The following is a 19,592-nucleotide window of genomic DNA, read 5'->3' on the forward strand; positions in this document are numbered from 1 at the left end:
TTCTATTATCACCTTGGAGTCACTTCAGCTCTGTGAGGTAGGTGGCAGATATATTTATGATTCCCATTTTATAGATAAGCTAATAGAGACCAGAGAGTAGAAGCTACTCAAGGTAACATAGCTAGGAAATTACAGAGCCAGGACTAAACTTCCTTGGGCTCATATATGTCACTGAAGTGCCTCGCTAGAATTCTGGCACATGGTAGATAACTAATGTTAGGAAGGAGGGAGGGTAAAGTCTTTAAAAATCCCTCAATATAACAATGAATTTCCCTCTTTATCACTATCTATCCAAGAGTCAATCCATCAATGAAACTGTAAGTGTTTGTTACTAAAGGAACTGATCACACATCAATAAGCACCCGCGGAGGCAAAGTCCAAACACAGGCTCATTCGCTTCACTCAGGAAAAACATGCTCAGACTGTCCCTAGACCAAAGAGCGCCTTTGTGAGAACTTTAGAAAGGCATCCACCCCCTGTAGAAATCACAGGTATTTTCCAATTCCATTAAAGTTGTTGAAAATATTTCAAAATATTAAATACAATAGGAGTCAGCAAACTTTTTCTGTTAAAGTCCAGGTAGTAAATATTTTAGGCTTTGTGGGTCATGCATTCTCTGTTGCAACTACTCAGCTCTGCTGTTGTAACGCTAAAGTAGCCCTAGACAATAGGACAATAAATGGGTGAGGCTGTGTTCCAATAAAACTTTATTTACAAAAACAAGTCGTGATCCAGATCATAGCTTGCTGATGCCTGATATACCCAAGTCATTACTTTAAAGTTGCAACAGTTATTAGAATCTTATTATTTGATGCCTCTATAAAGAAGCACATAAATTATTATATCGGACTCTTTTAGTGTTTTGAAAACTGCCTTTCAGTGTCATTGGTTGCCCTTATGAGCCTATGTATTTTGTTTCATACATTTTAAAGAAATTATTCGGAAATGGGCCCATAGATTTTGCCCCCAGTCTAGCAAGGGAGTCTTTTACCCACTGTGAGTAAAGAACCCATGTTATTTAAGCTCTCTCAGCTTTGGTTTCCTCGCTGCAGAGCGGCAAAGCTAATTCTAATAACATCCATGTCAGAGGATTTTTGCAAGAATTCAATGTAGTTATGAATGTAGACATGTTTGGTTAACTAGAAAGAACTATAGAAATTTAAGATATGAATATTTTTATTTCTCCAGTGGTGCCAACTACAATCCTCTGTACACAGTAGGCACTGAATAAATGTTTGCTGCAGTTAAGTTGGTTGAGCCAAGAGACTGGTGTCCCTCCTTCCAGAAGATTTCTGGAGCATTATGAGAGAGAGAGAGAGAGAGAGAGAGAGAGAGAGAGAGAGAGAGAGAGAGAGACTGAAGGATCTTGGTGACCCTGAGTATTATTTCACAATTGTCTATACAGGATTCCTAACCATCACATCTGTTTAGAAATTGCACTGGGGAATGAAAGAGGAAGGGGGAGAGAGGGCCGTGTTCTGAGCAGAGACTTCCTGCTGATGCGGCAGGTTTTAAGAGCACAACTTGCACAGTTTGTGAAAGCACGTGAACCTTGAAATAGAAATATGGACCTCTTAATTCATCTCTCCGTTATTTGATAAAGTATAAAGTAAATGAATGCAGAACATTTTCCCTTTAATTACACCAGGAGAAATGAGTGGGGGGTGGAGGTGGGGGGAGCAGAGGATTAAGGGTAAGAGGCCAGGGTGAATCACTGTGTTTCCAAAGCAATTATATAGAACGGAGGCTGCCTCAGGGCTTCTCTGTGACTTCAGATGTGGGAGAAGAGGCTGAAGTTATGCATTAAGGTGAGACCTGCCCCTGTGCCCAGTGGTTTCCAATCAGGGTACATTCTGAGAGGAGCAGTGGGGCAGGAAGTCTCTGCCCTCAAAGGGTTTACAGTTCAGTTGAGGAAACAAGTCTGAAATGCACAAAGCAGGCATCATTATTTCTATGTGGCTAAGACCATGTGCTCTGGCCCCAGCTTCACCACTACTCACTACTAACGGGCACCAAATATTTCCAGTTCTCCTCGTACAGAGCTGACACTTAGTATGGAGATGGACAATGCAAATAAACCCTCTAAATAAATAATATGTCAGATGTGGGACCTTGTGTCTAAACCCTTCCTCTCCTCTCTCTTTGTGTTTTTCTGCTATCCATACTCCCCAAACCATTACAGACAGTTGGTTGCTCCAGTGAGAGTGGGTCCAAGACACAACCAATTTACGTGAAGATAGTTCAGATTCATGGTGTTGCATTATTAATTATTTAAAGCCAGAATAATTCCTTCCAGGCTACTAAGAACCCATATTTTATTCAATTTAATGATAATTTGTTAAATTAAAAATTGTTCTGGATAACAAGAGGCTAACCTAAGGAAGATTAGGGTTTGTTGTGAGTTGAATTGTTTCCCCCCAAATTTATATGTTGAAGTCCTAACCCCTAGTACCTGAGTTTGTGACCTTAGGTCACTGCATATGTATTATAATTCGTTAAGATGAGGTCACACTGGAGTAGGATGGGCCCTTAATCCAATATGACTGGTGTACTTTGTAAAAGGGGAAATTTAAATACAAACAAGGGCACTTGAAGAGCTCAGTGTGAAGATCAAGGCAGAAATTGGGGTGATGTCTACAAGTGAAGGAAGGCCAAAACTTGTGACCAAACTACCAGAAGGTAGCAGAGAGGCATGGAACAGTCTCCCTCACAGCCCCCAGAAGGAACCCACCCTACCCACACCTTGATCTTGGACTTCTAGCCTCCAGAATTATGAGAAAATAAATGTCTGTTGTTTAAGCCACCCAATTTGTGCTATTTTGTTATGGCAGCTCTAGAAAACTAATACAGGGTTCTGATTTGGCTTCCCATCTGCTGAATGATTGGAGCAAGTTACTTCTCTGGGCATATATTGGACAGGTAGCAAAAGGTAGTGGGTGAGGGCAGGAGCTGGGAGTCTACCTGCCTGGCTCTGACTCCCAGCTGTGCCATTTACTAGTTGTGTGATCTTGGACAAGGCCTTAAACCTCTCTGTACCTCAGGTTCCTCTAGAAACTAGATGACTAGATAATCTCCAAGTGGCCTCCCAGTTCCAATAGTCCACAAGTCAGATAGACGTGCCTTTAAAAAAAAAAGTCATTAAGAGTTAGCAAGAAAGGCCATTTGTGAGATACTAGGGCCATCCTAACAGGCCCCTGAGAAGAAATGGCCCCGGGCAGAGGATGTAAAATGAAAGGACATGCCAGACAGATCCAGGAGACATTTTTGCTGACATGGCTGGTTTCTATCGTAGGGAGGATGTTTGTGACTCACTCCAGTTACTGGGCCCTTACATGAGTAGAAAGCCCAGGGTGAGTGAGTACAGCTCCCAGTGTGGGAGCTGTCAGGACGTTGCAGGAAGGATCACGTCTGCCATTGTGTCATGAAGGCAAGGACTGATGGTCTCTGAACTGACCATATGGTAATGAGCATCACCAACGCCTCTGAGCTCAGAGACAGAGAAAAGGAAACTGCAATTTGATCATTCAAAATAGCTTCTTGCCCGATGAATTTTTTTGCGTGTCATAAACTCAAATAAATACTTTGGTATTCTAAGTGCTTAGAACCTGTCCTGAAATTTTAGAAGTGGCTTAGATTCCAAGCCCTTCAAGGGCCCAGGAGTGTCCCCACTCTGCACTGCTCTCCAGGAAGGTGTCCAAAACAGTCGGCTCCCTCCAGTCGCTTCCTGTAGGCTGGATGGCTGTGCATAATGAAAACCTTGATGGGTTTCCTGCATATTTACTGCTAACTCATGGAGGGGCTCCTTGAGACGCATTTTTAGTGTTTTGTTACGAGAATCATGTGTTCCTATTTCTCTGTGGGAAAAAAAAAAAGGGTGGGGGAGATCCCAATAACAACATAAACTGCCCAGCAAAAATGCCAGCTGTTCTGAAGCTGCCGTTGAATACTATTATATGTCAACTATAATTTAATACATATATAGTCACGGGATGTGGAGTACAGTGTGGGGAGTGGAGTCAATGGAATTGTAACAGATAAGTATGATATCGGGGTTGGGGGGCGGTGGATTGGGGGAGGGGGGCTGTCACTTTGTGAGGGGTGAAAAGTATAACTATAGCATTATTTTGTACACCTAAAACTAATAAAAAAACCTTCTTGTTATAATTAAATCTAACATAATTACAGATTTTTAAAGAAGAACTTGATCTTAGAGGGTAAAGAAAGTAGCTGTCATTTCCAAAGATAACATTAGCCACATTTTATATGTTCTTTGAGGCTTTTTTATCCTCAATACCAGAAATTTTAGATTTCATTAAGTATTTTGAAGTTATGAATATATAGATTATAAATTTTGCAAAATCTAAAAAAAAAAAAGCCAGCTGTTCCTGACGAGCTACTGGATTCCCTCAGTTCAGCTGCCTGGTGCCCAGGCCCGGACCAGGTGCTGTGTGGGTGGCAGAACAGAGAGGAAAGCCACCGAGAGCTGCCCGGGGAACACGGGTGGTTCCCCCCATACATTCCTGCCTGAGCCATGCTCAGGCTGCGATTTCAGCAAAGAACAGCTGAAAGCTGATGGTACCAGTGGGGACAAACATCCCGTAAAGGGCCAGCCAATTCATAGGTGTTAACTGCTTGGTGGTGAGACCTCGGGCAAAGGGTTAGGTATCACTGACCCTCTGCACATGGGTACAAGTTACACATTATTTCAGGTCTGTTGACTTGACCAGTACCACAGAGATAGATCATAAGCCCATTTTGGTTGAATAAATAGCAGACTGAGCACCCATTCTGTGCCAGGCACTGTTACTGGAGTCAGGGACATGACAGTAAATCAGTAAATAAAACAGCTAATCATTCCTGCCCCCATGGAGCTCATCTTCTGACAAGCGAGGGTGGAACGTGACAAAGCCATCTACGGAATTTATAGTATCATTGTAAGGACCCCGCCACAAGCTTGCAATGTGAGTTGTAATGTCATTGTCCCTCTTCTGGGCTTCAGTTGGCTTGTCTGTAAACTGAGGCAAAAAGGCTGGCATTCTCTTGAGAAGACACTGGTTGTCTGCCATCTAGGCTTCTTTCTTCAACTACCTTTGTGATTAGGGCAAGTCACTTAACTTTTGGGTGCCACAGGTACTTCTGAGGAATGTTGGGGAAACAGCTGAGGTAGCCCAGGTAGAGGGCTTTGCTCAGTGCCCCGCACACAGTGACACTCAGCAAGTGTTCCTATCATCTGAAGAACAGAGAGCCAAGCGAGTGTCACTCCTCCCTGCACTGTCTTGTCCTCAAGAAGCTTCCTTCTCCCCAGAGAGAAGAGGTACTACAGGTATCTCTCCAGGGCTCGACATCTCTCACTCCCCCTGACCTGACCCCAGTCACCTGTCCCTCCACACACTGTTTCACACTCCCTGCAGCAGGAAGCAGCCAGCCTTAGGAACTGCTGCCTGGGGGAGGCATGGTGACACAGTGGGTGACAGCTTGCTCTGGAGCCGACCTAACCAGGTATGAATCCAGACTCTGTCACCTGATACATCTGTGACCTCGAGCCTGAGCCAGCTAATTAGCCACTCTAGGGCTGGTGTGAGGATTAAGTGAGAGAATGAGTTAAAGTGCTTAGGAGGGTGGCAGAGTGATAGCAACAATATTAATATGCTCCTAAAAAGACCCTCAGCAGAAAAAATATAGATGTGTTGTCTCTTGGCACGGCTGAGCTCTCTGTGCCACTCCAGGAAGGAGATAGCCAACCCCTGGAAAGGCTTCAAGCAGCCTGATGATCATTTTTATTAACGGCCTGAATAAGGACATGGAAGGCCAGCTTATCAAATTTGAGTCTGACATGAATTTGAAAGGAAAGATAAATGAATCCAAAGAAAGTCTGATCCAAAAGTCTTTCAACAGGCAGGAATGGTGTTAGCCAACCAGACAGAACTAAACAGAAGAATGTAAGTCCTGTGTTTGATTCCCCAAAAGCTGACTGCACAGGCTTAATAAGGGACATGAAATTTGACAGCACAGGACTTTAGAAAGATATGGAGTTTTAACCAAGAAGAGTTTAGAAAAATCAATACTGTGGCATGGCTGCAAAAAAGCTGTTACTAACTTAGTCACATTAATAAATGTATAGTGTCCATAGCCAGGGAGGTGAATCTTCTATTCTACCTTAAAAAAAAAATCAGAGCTCTATTTCTATTTTAGAAGGATGTTGATGTCCTAGAACATAACCAGAAAACAGACAACAAAAATTTCAAAAACATGCTATTGTAGGATAGGTTCATAAGGACACAGATGGAGATTTCTGTACAGGAAGATTATTAAGGAGTACCCTCAAAACTCTTACCTTGAAGGTGTGAAAGAAGCAAGTTTGGGCAGAAGGAGACACAGAATTGTGGTGCAGTTGCAATGAAGTCCTCAACAAACTTATGGGGAGCTCTGGCGCTGGGATATCCTTTCAGAGTTGTCCTGAATTGAGGATGGACCTTAGTACCTCACTTAATACCCCATATGAACCAACCATTGGACGTGGGCTGCTCCCAGATATGAAGTATGACCTTGGTCATTGTAGCTCCTTTTGGCCAAAGGACAATTCCTGACAGGGAGTGGGGGGAGCCATCAATAAACAACACTCCTGACAGCTATGGGAATGAGTGCTCAGCCCTGGAGGAAGCTCTGGGCAGCGCAGCAGAATGTCCACTATAGTCCACCCCTTGCATTGCACGGATCCACCTGTTTTATATGATATTGGGTCATCGGGAATGTCATGACGTATTTTTCTATGTTTTTCAATGCAAAAATACGTCATGACTTTCCTGACAACCCAATAAGTTCTTGGAGTAGCTTACTGTGTCTCCAGGTTCTAGGTTGTTTCTTTTCCTGGGCAAACTTATAAAATGAAGGTTACTGGGACAAACAGCAGACACTGCTGTTGCAGTTAATACTGATAATCTCCTCCTCTACTGCCTTTCTGGGATCCCTTCACTAGTACCCAGCACCCATGCTGGTCCCTGTGGTTCTCTGGTGTCATGACCCAGACCCTCTTCCCTGAAGGATCTGGATTCCTGGTTGCCATACTCCACAGGCCTCTCTGTGTCACAGGTACTCACTTCACAGGTTACTATGCTTCTCAATTTACCATTGAACTTGGGCAGAAAAGAACAAGAGACTCCCCAGGGTATCACTTTAGTGCCAAACATATTCTTTCCTGCCCTTTTGTGTTTAGCAACACCTTTACTTCCTTTCAACAATCACAGTCCCTTAACCCTGCCAGGGTAGTGACTTTTTCCATGTCTACTGATCTCTCAACCTAAATAAGTAGCCCAAAGGGACTGGGTGACACCATAGCCTAAAGTTTAATGTGACTCTTCCTGAATCCCCTGGTGGAAACATGCCCCCTCTGGAAACCAGGATTTCTAGACCCACAGCACCGAGTGCTACAGACAGGAAGTGCAGGTTCCCCAAAGAAGTCCCTGGGAGTGATGGTAAACAGAGACACTCCTATTTCTACTTCTCATCCTCACACCCATTTATTCTATCCACTGGGGACAGAGTACCATAAAATGCTCATTGATTTAGGGTACATACTGTATCCTGGAGGATGATGTCCCATGCTCACAGGCATCATCTCCAACCTGGTGCCAAGGGCTATTCCATCACTCTATCAGGTAGCAGTGTCTGGGGGGCAGTATGTCATAGACCTCAATGGTCCTATGGTCTTATGCTCACTACCACACCTCCTTTGCTCTAAAGTGATTTCTCTTGAATCATGTGATTCAACGCTATGTGGGATTTTGCATTGGCATATCATTGACTGCATAAGCCATCAGATATGGTGCAGGCTGAGGCCCTGTATGCGAGAAAGGTACATCTACACCCAGAATTTATGTCAATTCCAATCAAAAGGAATCAATTCCCCTTCTAGAGTGAAAGGAGTACAATGTAATCAACTTGCCATCCAATGGTCAGTTGATCTCCTTGAAGGGTGGTGCCATATTGGTGTATCAGCATTAGCTTTTGTAAGTAGCAAGGTAGACATTGGACAATGGCAGTGTCTAGTTTGGCTTTGATGAGTAGGGGCCCATGCTGTTGAGACCATATGTAGCCTCTGTCCTTTTCCTATCACTTTCCTGTTCATAAGTCCATGAGGACATCCAATGACAGAGGCTGGCTGACATCATGACATCAACCACCTGAGTCATTCTACTTACTTGGTGCCTCTTCCATGGTGGATGGTCTCTAATGGGTGATAACTTGTGATACAAAGATCTTCATACTCTGTGACCACTCCCACAGTTTCATCCACATGCCTCTTCTCTGGGCCTTCTTACCACCCCCCATCTTTCTCTTTCCAGAACCGTGACCAAAAGCTTGGTTTTTCATTATTTCCCTTAAATTCAGATATGTTCTACCTCAAGACATTTCTCTTTCTATACAAAATTGATGACCAAGTTCACTGCCTAGGGCTCTGACCACTGGCAAAATTTCCTTCTCTGCTTGTTTTCAGGGCCATTCGTGAATTGTAGCAGCAGTTCATTTCCAGCATGTACCTATGTACAAGTCAACACATCCATGAACAGGGTTTGGCTTTTTTACTCCGTCAGCTAGTCTTAAGGGACCTCCACCTCTGGAGACATAGGTGGGAGCTGAGCAACAGTGGTGGATGACATGGGGTCTTCTGCATGGACAACTTACTAGTGTCATCTGGCCCTGTCATGCCTGATCCCAGGTGTATCATCACTTCCAAGTTACTCTTGATCCCAAGTGTATCATTTCCAAGTTACACCAGTCTGATGACTTGGTGGGTCTGTATGAACCCAGCTCATGCATCAGGGTCACTTGATGTCTCATGGGCACGGGCTCTATTTATACCAGTGCCCAGTAACATGCTAACATCTATATTTTGAATAGCGTAGAATTCTTCACTGCAGATGGCATGGCCTTATTCCAAAACCCTAGAGGTCTACACAGTAATTATCCTTTTGGAGCTTACCGTAAACTTAACATAGCTTCTTTTTTCATCACAGATACCTTTAATATCACAGTCTGCCCAGTCATGTGGCTTGCACAGTGGGGCTACTTACATAGCCATGTGGACCTGCTGCAGAGATCTTTCCCACAAAGTTAGGAGTCTTCCACATCTCTCAATAAATGGGTTGAAGCAGTTTTCCCAGGTGTAAAGTACACTGACTCCAGAAGCCAAAGGGGCACACTAGGTGCTGTGCTTCCTTCTAAATGGTGGAAGGCTTGAGATAAAATAATCTGTCCTTTACTTTGGAAGGGATATCCTAACATGCCCCAGAGCACCTAACCCCTAAAAACTTCACTCATGAGGTGGCTCCCTAATCTTTGAAGTTCATCTTCCACTTCCTGGGGCACATGTGTCTTACCAAGGCCTTTGACATACTTGCCATTTCTCACTCATCCAGTTTTATCAACATGATTTTATCAATTCCGCAGACCAATGCAATGTTCTACAAATTGTTCAGATAGTTCTTGATCTTCAGGCTATATTATGATAGCAGACAGGAGCATTAACTAACCCTGGTGAAAGACCGTAAATGTGTGCAACTTTCCACCCCCATGAGAATGTGAACTGCTTGGCCCTACTTCCCGATAGAGATCAGTGAGCATACACCATGCACACAGAGCTGCCTTTATCTGCTCTAGCAAAATCCCAGCAGCTACAATCAGGGCTACTACTTCGTCAGACTGCGGTTCCACTCTCATCCTCTAAGACCCATCTCATTTTTGTAGGTTCTAGCTGGTGAATTAAATGGCTAAGGATGGGGACCACCACCTCTGCAGTCTTAGGACTTTAAAGATGGCACTGATCTCTGCCATTCCCATCTGGAATGTAATGTGGTTTTTCATTTTCTATCTTACCTGGGGGTGGGGGTGGGGAGTTTCAAAGGCTTCTACTTGGCCTTTCCCACTAGGATTCCTTGAACCCCCACAGTCCAAGGAACCAGTGCAGGGGGTCTGCCAACCACAAGGTATGTCCAATACAATTGGACATTCAGGGACTGAGGAAATGTCCCAGGGTGGCTGTGTGAGTTCTGTGGACTTATGTGAATCAGCTCTGTGCCAGGAATGTATTTATAACCTAACCCCATATGCACCCTCTCTAACAGCGGCCATGATTACTTCAGGTCCCTGTTTATCAGTGTCAACTCTGGGTATCTGCATTCCTCAGTATACAGGCCCCCAAAGGACTGGGGTAGTCATCACGGAACCCAATCACCATGGTGATACAGGCTCCTTCTTTATGGGGACCTAGCCTCTCTTTTTGTCAGTGGGTTCTGAGCCTAAAAATTGGCTCAGATCCAGAAACTAGACAAGGAATCATGGTTTTTTATGGGAGGGTTTTTGTTTGGTTTTTTGGTTTTTGCTTTCAATCAAACTGGGACAGACGCTTTTAGCTCCCTGATCATCCATCTTTGATTTCTTTTGATTCAGTAGATTGAGCAACACCCTTGCTAGCTGCTCCTAGGGTAGGGCAACCAACACATCCAAGTTTAAGCAGGTCTTTCTTGGTTTTAGCACTGAAAGCCCCCTGTCCCAGGAACCCTTTCTGTCCTGAATAACAGTACAGTTGGTCGCCCCACATTAAGGACATCATGTTCTCCAGGCTTACCCATAAATCTGCCAGTCAGTCTTGGCTGCCACTCTGACCTTACTTCTCATTACAGTCACTGTGCCCACTTTACTTCCAACAGATAAGCACTGCCTCCTGGCCTTGGCTCTTTCCTTGGATCCCAATTGTTAGTAAGAAGCTTGAGTCTGTAAGGACATCTCCTATGGCCATGCTTGGTCTACAGACAACACCTCCACTGAGCTCCTCCCTGATGCTGGCACCTTCTCACCAGCACATCTCTGACTGCTTGGCTAAATGGCGTGTTGTCCAGGCCCTTCTGTGGGACATGGTAAGTTAGTAGGTTTTCTGGCCTTACCTGAAATATCTTCTCGAGCATGCTCACTGCACTGAGTGTTTTGATTCCTCTTCCTGCCATCTGCCATGGTAATTCTGGCATTTCTACTTCACGTAATATGGGCCATATCTTCTTCCAAGCTTCCAAGAGCCATGGAGCAGCACGCTAGCATCATCTCCTTCGGTCCTTGTTAGGGTGTGAAATCCTATATCAAGAAAGAGGCTCCCATAATAATAAAATCACTCATTCATTCTCCCCAACCACCCTCAGTTTGCCGTGCATACACCCCTGGGCCTTGCCAGTATGCGTGGTGGGTCCTACACCTCTCCTCCAGCACTGACTTCCTTTGCTCCCCTAAAAGGCTTCCTACTTCCCGTTTTTGTGGTGACTTGGCCCCAGTCCCTGGCCCAGTGTCCCAGGAGGAGATGAGTTAGCTCCTGAGTAGAAAGGGTGTTGCCTTATAAGGTGGAGGCACTGCATCATCTTCAAGCAAGGAGAGGACGCTGGGTTTTAATGGCAGGGAACACCGAGGGCTCAGAGGGTCTGGGGTTTCAAAGTTCTCAAGTTCACCAACCCAGATAGTCCTCACCCCAAATCTCACCATCCTACTCCTTCCCAAGCAGAGCTGTGACCTTGGCATGGCTGACTTAGCCCGGGTGAGAATTCATAGTGTAGTCTTCTCTGAGCTCTAGCCTTATAATTAAGTCTCCGTCCAGCACCTCGGCTTTCTCTTCCCTCCAGCTGCTGGAGAAGTGAATCTCTTTATATGTAGCCGAGGAAGCCCACTGACTTTCACACATTGCCTTAAATTGATAATTAATCACCTACAGCCTTTTATTGTTTTTTTTCCGATCCATCGATTGCACTCAGCAAGAGCCATCCAATTCCACTGTCCTTATAATTACTAATTTCCCCACAATCCTCTCAACCTCCTGAAATATGCAACCTGCCCTGCATTCCTTTCCAGCAGGATTCCATCCCAGTTGCTCCAGAAGGAAGAAGTTGTAACAATTGCACCATCATCACCACCTGCCAGGAGCTCTCAGCCCTGCCTCCACCACCAGCAATGGGCGCCTCATTGCCTGCTGGCCAGCGGGGACCGAGTCCCACAATCCCACTTGGAGTCTGCTTCCTCAACCCACTCCTCACTCCCGATCATCTTTGGCCGGGTTCCCTGAGACTCTGCCACGAAGACATGCATGCAGGAAGCTTATTGGAGTATATCTCTGAATCAACTTCTAGGGGGATGAATAAAGTCAGGGTTGAGCAGAGGGGAGGTTTATCTGCAGTGCAGCTGCCAAGAAGCCTCAGCTGACCCCATGGGGGTTCTTGAGTTGGGAATGGCTTTTCAGAGGTGCATCTACCTACCAGTCATCAGCTGTGGCTGCTCCCCGAGAAGGGCAAAAGCTTGGGCCAGCCAGTACCTTCTGCCCCAGGGCAACTCCTGAGGGGGGACTCAGCCAGGAGCCATCAGCAGGCAATATTCTTGGCAGTAGAGGAAGGAACTTTTTGGTCCTAGGGAGAGTCCGGGCAGCGCATTTCTCATCCACTACAGGAGCCAGGTGGGGGGTGAGAGGAGCTAAAGTAACAAAGGCCAGGAAAGAGAATATTACAGGACTGTCAAACCATACTCAGAGCTCTGAAGGCCTCTACTGTGCTCCAGGAAGCCGACTTGTTCTGTGGGACCTCGTGGGCCAGCCCAGTAACAGTGGGTGACAATAAGAAGGCAAATTTCACCTCATTCAAGGGAAGACCTTTGAGCAGTCTGACTCTTAGGAGATAGATTGGGGTGAAGTCTGGAGGTACTGAGCTCCCCGTCTCTAAGGTATGCAAGCAGAGACTATTCCACCAACTGTTGAAGCTATTGTTGGAGAGATTTAAGCAACGAAGTGAGACAAAAATGTAACAATTTTTATGAACGCTTCATTCCAATATTGACCTCAGGAGACTTGGAAAATTTTTGCCTGAACATTACAGCAGATAACCTTTGAGTAGTTGTGCTTTTAAGTATCCATGGCAATGCCCCTACTCTGGGTTCTATTTTATTTTAGGATTCCAAGTGAGTTGCTACATGGGTCTGGAGAGGGAGAGGACAGGGTGGGTGGAATTAATGCGTGTGCAGCGAGTTATGGAGTCCATGGTGACGTGGCTGTCCTCCAGGAGGAACCCTGTGCGTTCTCTGCACCATGCCTCCCTGCTGTCACCGCATGCCCCTCCAGCTGGAACGTGCATCCGCCAATTCTGTGCCCAAATGGGTGCATGTCCCTCTGTGTGTACACAGACACGCACACAAGCTCTTCCCAACACAAATATATATTTAAGATTTACTGTTCTGGAAAACCTAGTGAATAATGTAAATGATGAAAGCCCATGTCTGGCAGAAAATATTGTTCGGGCTGCCTCATTGAAATTCAGCCTCTCATGCACACTTGGTAATACACACGCCGTATGAATTATGGATTCCGGGCTTTATCTCTCACACGACACATGAATGTTTGATAAAGATTGTTTCCAATATTATATTTTGTCAAAATGCTCATCTAAAATTCAGTCAAAAATGTTTTCCGGTAATTATGCACTGACTTCACAGGGAGCAGGGAAAGGGAGGAGGGAAGTGCCCTTTAGTGGGGTCATTGCTGTGTGTGTGTGTGTGTGTGTGTGTGTGTGTGTGAGTGTGGGGGGGGATTGTGGGTGTGTGTGTGTGTGAGTGAGTGTGTGTGTGAGTTTGTGAGTGAGTGTGTGTGTATGTGCATGTGTGAGTGTGTGTGTGAGTGTGTGTGTACATGCTGTGTGTATGTGCATGTGTGTACATGTGATGTGTGCGCATGTCTATGTGGTATGTGTGAGTGCACATGTGTACATGTGGTATGTCTGTGCACGTGTGTGGGGTGTGTGTGTACATGTGGTGTGTATGTGCATGTGTGTACATGTGGTGTGTGTGCATGTCTGTGTGGTATGTGTGAGTGCACATGTGTACATGTGGTATGTCTGTGCATGTGTGTGGTGTGTGTGTGTGTGCATGTGTCTGTGGTGTGTGTGTGTGTGTGTGTGTGTGTGTGTGTGTGTGTGTGGCTTCTCTTGTTTTACCCTGTGTGTTTTTGCTAACGGGAAGAGGGAGACTAACAGTGTTTGCACTGAAATTCTTTATTCCTCCTGCACACCCTCATTACAGAAGCAGCCACAATAAGGTCTACCTTTCGCCTTGCAGACACTTGGTAGTTCATTTATTCCTCACATATTTTTAAACTCACTGCAGCTCATTGACAACGTGGCCTTAGTCTGGCCTCCCAGCAACTCGTGCTCCCCAGAGCTTCAAGCTGATCTTCTGAACACACACTCTGCACCCCCACTCCTCAGCCTCCACCTTCCTTCAGTTGGATGTTTGCCTCTTACAGCAGAGATGGCAAATCCCTAGTGCCCAGTCTGCCAGCTCCATTCCTGCAGCCACAGCAGGTGTCACTGTGATCCTGTCACTCTTCCCCACAACTCTACCTCAGAACCCTTCTTAACACATGTTCCAGGCAATCACAATCAGTCAGAGAACAATGACATGCAAAAGGAGGCATATGTATACTATGAGGTAAAATGCAACCCCTGGAGCATGGCAGCCTAGGACCTTTGTGTTTCATCTTCCAGTTTCATCTCCAGCCATTCCCTTTCCACCCTCTCCAGTTTCTCTAGTCCCCACTCCATGCCTTTGTTCCTGCTTTTCCATCAGCCTGGAATGCTCTTTATCCCCCGTCTCCTTGGAAAACTCCTACTCATACATCAAGACCTTTATACGCCTTCCCCCAGGCCTAGATACTCTGTGCTCTGTGATTTCAGGGCACTCTCTCTGTAGAACTATCCACACATATTACAGGGTGTGATACCCCCAGGGAAATTGACCAACGGGGTGAGTGAGAGTAAGGATGCTGCTTAATCCAGTCACCAGCAGTGACTCAGGAGGCGCATGGTGAGTCATAGAGGGAAATACATTTAGGTTCTGTGTTCACAAACAGCCCTGGCCTTCGTGGAGCTACAGCACAGAAGAGGGGACATTTATAACACAGATATGGAAAAGGCTCCTTTACCTCCCTCAGCAGCGAGGAAATCACTGTGTTTGGTAGCTATGGCTTTAAGGAAAGCAAGGCAGGCAAGCATTTGTAGAGGTGGCCAGAGCTGACACCATCATCTTCACGAAAGTGCTCCCTTCCTCCGTGGGGGCCAGACCCTTTCGGCCTTGATGCCTCCCTCTCCCTCTGCATTCACTATCAGGAACAGGAAGTCCACATCCCAGACACCCTTTGAATCCCTCCATTTCTCCCCATCCCTGCAGCCCCACCGTGCTGTCCGCTACCAACATCTGTCCTCAAGAAGACTGGAGCAACCTCCCGTGGTCTCCTTCACTTCTTCACGCCTCCTCCAGCTCATTCTCCATCTGCAGCCTGTGCAATCTTTCTAAACCCAAATCTGATCATCTAGCTCTCTGCAAAGAACCCTTTAATGTTTCCTCATTTCTCATAGGCTAAAGGCCAAGCTTCCTTTTGTGGCTTGAAGCAGTGCTCATAATATCAACTGACCAGTAAGGCCCAGGCATCTGCCCATCAGAAGAGATCCAGGGAAAAAACCACCAGGTTCCAAGCGTTGAGGATTAGCTGAAAATCAGCAGGAGTCCAAGGCCTGGTACCCAGGTCCTGTCCTTACCACTTTCTGCAGCCACCTCCCCCTCTCCCCATCTTTCCACCCTGTCCTCCAGCCCACTCACTCTCTCACCTCCGTATCTTTGCTTTCCTATCTGGTTTTCTGTTGTCCCCTCACCTGAGAGGACACCATGTAACAGCAGAGAGCGGGGCATAAAATAGGTATTTTAAAAATGTATTGGATTTCATGGAAGGCCAGGAAATGCAGCAGCCCCAGGGGTCCACCAGGAAAGGCTGCTGCAGCAGAGAGCCAGGCTCCCCACGTATCAGCCAGGCGTGTGAGCTGGCTCTGACAAATGCAGCATCAGAAATGTGGTAGCATGTGAGGAGGGGTGCTGACAGCTCCTAAGCCAAGTGCTGAACAAACGTTGTTCTATAGCCATTGAATATTTCAATATAACTCTGGTGTAAGAATCACAGCCCTGGATTTCAGCTATTCCCAGGAGGGCTGAGAGAAGAGAACATGCCAACAGGAAAAACCCCTGTGAGAATTCCTGGATATGTTTGTTGTGTAGTTGGTGTGTATCTACAGCCTTCCTGTCTTTCTTCCACAAATGCTGCCTGCCTGCCAACTCTGTACCAGGCACCATGAGGAGAACTGGAGGGATGAGATGATGGTGACAGCCTCAACTTTCACAGCTCTCCCATTCCAGTGGGTAAATCAGCCTGGCCAGCAGACAGGGGCTAAGCGGTCAGGAGAGGTTGGCCAGGCTGGCACAAGAACCCACACACAGATGGAGGACCCAAATGAGACAGAGCATCAAAAATCCACGTTTCTAGAAGGGGCGTCAGGGCTAAGGCCTTAAGGATGAATAAGAGTTTGCTGAGTTGAGGCGGAGGGAAAGGACTGAGAGGCATTTCAGGCCTCAGCAGCAGCGTGTCCAAAGGTCTGGAGACTGCGGTGAGCACTGGGGTGTTGAGAAATCTGCAGGGAGTTCAACAAGGCCAAAGCCAAGAGCCAGATGAAAGGTTCTATGTTTAGACCAGGAATCTGGACGTAGCCCTGAGGTTACAAGAAGGCGGTGTGCACACAGGTCACAGAGGGAGTCAAAGTCAGACCTGGGCCTTGAGCCCATGTGTCTCCTTCATAACTATTTCTTGTCTTGCCTTCACGATGGCAACTCAGTTCCTCCATTCCCTGTAAGTGCATCCCATTCTCCTAAGAGAGGTGAAATTCCTCTACCCGTTGACTCTAGGTGGCCTGTGGCGTCTCTGACCAATGGAATTAAGTAGAAGTGAAGCTATACCAGGTGTAGGCCAAACCTTCAAGAGAATTGGAAGCATCCCCTTCCCTTCCTGGTCCACTTGCTCAGAGGGAAGCCAACCACCATGTAAGAAGCCTGCCTACCCCAAGACTGTCATGCTGTGAGGAAGCCCAAGCTAGCCATGCAGAGGCCTCTTGGAGAGGGAATAATGCCAGTCAGTGCCACAGCTATCTTAGCGCAAGCACCAAACATAAAAGTGAGAGAGCCATCTTGGACATTCCAACCCCAGCCAATCTCGCAGAAGCCCTAGTCAACTGGCTCTAGTCCATTTGTCACAGACATCTCCAGCTGAAGCACCGGACATGGAGAAGAGACCAGGCTTTCCTGCTGTGCCCTGGAAGATTTCTTGACCCAAGAGATAATGGGAATAATAAAATGGATATGGTTTATGCTCTGAGTTTCAGAGTGGTTTGTTATCTACAGGAGATAACTAAATCACCAACCCATTTATAATAGTAGGAGTATGTTTGACTGCATGTAACAGAAAACACATCTGCAGTGGTTTAAGTAAACAAATGGGGGCAATTTCTTGCGCAAAAAAACACGAAGGAAAACCAAGCAACCAACCAAACAAACGAACAAAAACAGGGAGGTGGCTACTCAAAAGCTCTAAGAAATCAAAGCCAGCATCTTTACAATTCTCTTAGCCTTTTTCTCAAGGTGACAAGACAGCTGCTGCAGCCCCATATATCATGTTCTAATTCCGAGCAGAAAGAAGGCCGAGGAGGAAAGTACTACACCAGCCTCCGGAGCCCCTTTCTATTGACAGAGCCAAAGACTTCCCAGAACCATCACCAGCAGACTTCAACTTGGGTCTCTTTGGACTTAGGTCACATAGTCTCTCTCAGGTGAAAAGAGGCAGAGGGAATGGGTAATGAAATTATCATGAGTGGCTTAAACTATGATCCATACACACTGCCACCCTAAACAAAATTGGGGTTCACTTAAGCTAAAGAAATGGAGCACAAATATTGGATAGGCAGGCAGCCAAGTCTGCCTTATCAGTGAAGTCTTCTTTTTTAACTGCTTTATTGAAGTTTAATTGCCATACAATAAACTACGTGCCATATTTAAAGTGTATGATTTGATCATCTTTGACATATGCTTAACCCATGAGACCATCACAGCAATTAAGACAGCAAACATATCCATCAACCCAAAGGTCCCTCATATCCTCTTAATTTCTCCCCCTTGTCCCTCGATCCTGTCCCTAGGAAACCAATGATGTACTTTCATTCACTGTAGATCAGCTGAGATTTTCTACAGTTTACATAAATGAGTCACACAGCATGTACCTTTTTGTCTACCTTCTTTTACTTAGCATAATTATTTGGAGATTCAGCCAAATAATTCTGTTTTTGTGTATCAGTCATTCATTCCTTTTTATTGATGAGCAGTATCTCATTGTACGGATATGCCACAATTTGTTTTTCCATTCACCATTTGATGGACATTTGTGTTTTGGGCTATTTCAAATAAAGCTGCTATGAACATTTGAGTACAAATCTTTGTGTGGACATACAGTTTCTTTTTCTCTTGGATACATACCTAGAAATAGACTGACTGGATCATATGATAGGTGTATGTTTAATTTTTTTTTTTAACTGCCAGGCTGTTTTCCAAAGTGGTTGTACCATTTCACATCCTCACACTGTATTCCCTCAGCATATAGGAGCTTAGTTCTTCCACATCATCGCCAACACTTGGTGTAGTTGTCAGTCCCCAGCTTCTTAATTTCCATAAGAGCTTTGGTCCCAGTCACCTTTGAAGAGATCCTCCACTGCTTCAGTGGGGCAAAAACACTGAGGAAAGGAAAAGGAAACAAATGCATTTTTAAAAATTAACTTCCATGTGCAAAGCACTTTCACATACATTATTTCATTTAATCCTAGCAACAACGTGTGATGGTTGTTCTTCTCCCCCCAACCTTATACATGAGGAATAGGCCCTGGGAGGCCTGATGTCGCAATGCTAGGTCTGCCAACCCCAAAGCCCTTGCATTTTCTCCGTTTCTTTCTGTGGCTTGGTCCCACTCTGCCTCCAGAGATGACTCCTTCTGGAACGCCCAGAGGAGATGGCTTTCAGCGTATGGCAGTAGAAGGATTGGGGATAGGAGGCGTCTCCAAAAGAGATCTCAAAATCAGACCAAGGTGGAGGTCAGGAACGATTTCCCCAAGGGGGTAAATCTTAAGACAATTTTCCGAGAAGCAAGGAAGAAAGGTGAGAAAGCAAATCCAAGAAGAAGAGACCACACAGCAAATCCCCAAGGAATCATAGCATGTTCAAGGAAACTCAGGTAATTTGGTGACTAAAGCAAAGTTTCACGCAGGCAGGCCAAAAGGTGACGCTTGAAGAGTCTAGCAAGGTCCAGGGCATGAGAGTCACGGAAAAAAGCCAGATGGTTGACCTTGACCCTAAAAGCCAGAGGAAGCCACTGAAGATGTTAAGCAGAGGAATGAAATGGCAGGCCTGTGATTTAGAACATTCCTTGGACAGGATATACTGGGAGGGGCTCTCTTAGAGTGGGGAGACAGGGGATGGAGGGGGTTATTTCAACCTTCAAGGGATGAAGGGAGAATGATAAAGTCCAGAACTAAGGTGCCTGTGGGACATTCAAGAGAACATGTCTAGAAAGCAAAAATGGAGTTCTGATCTGAGCTGCAGATAAGAGTGTGGGGAGTCCTCAGTACGTACGTGATCATTTAAGCCACGTGTGTGGATGAGGT

Source organism: Hipposideros armiger, unplaced genomic scaffold, assembly GCF_001890085.2.
Source record: "Hipposideros armiger isolate ML-2016 unplaced genomic scaffold, ASM189008v1 scaffold_652, whole genome shotgun sequence".
Lineage (NCBI taxonomy): Eukaryota > Metazoa > Chordata > Mammalia > Chiroptera > Hipposideridae > Hipposideros > Hipposideros armiger.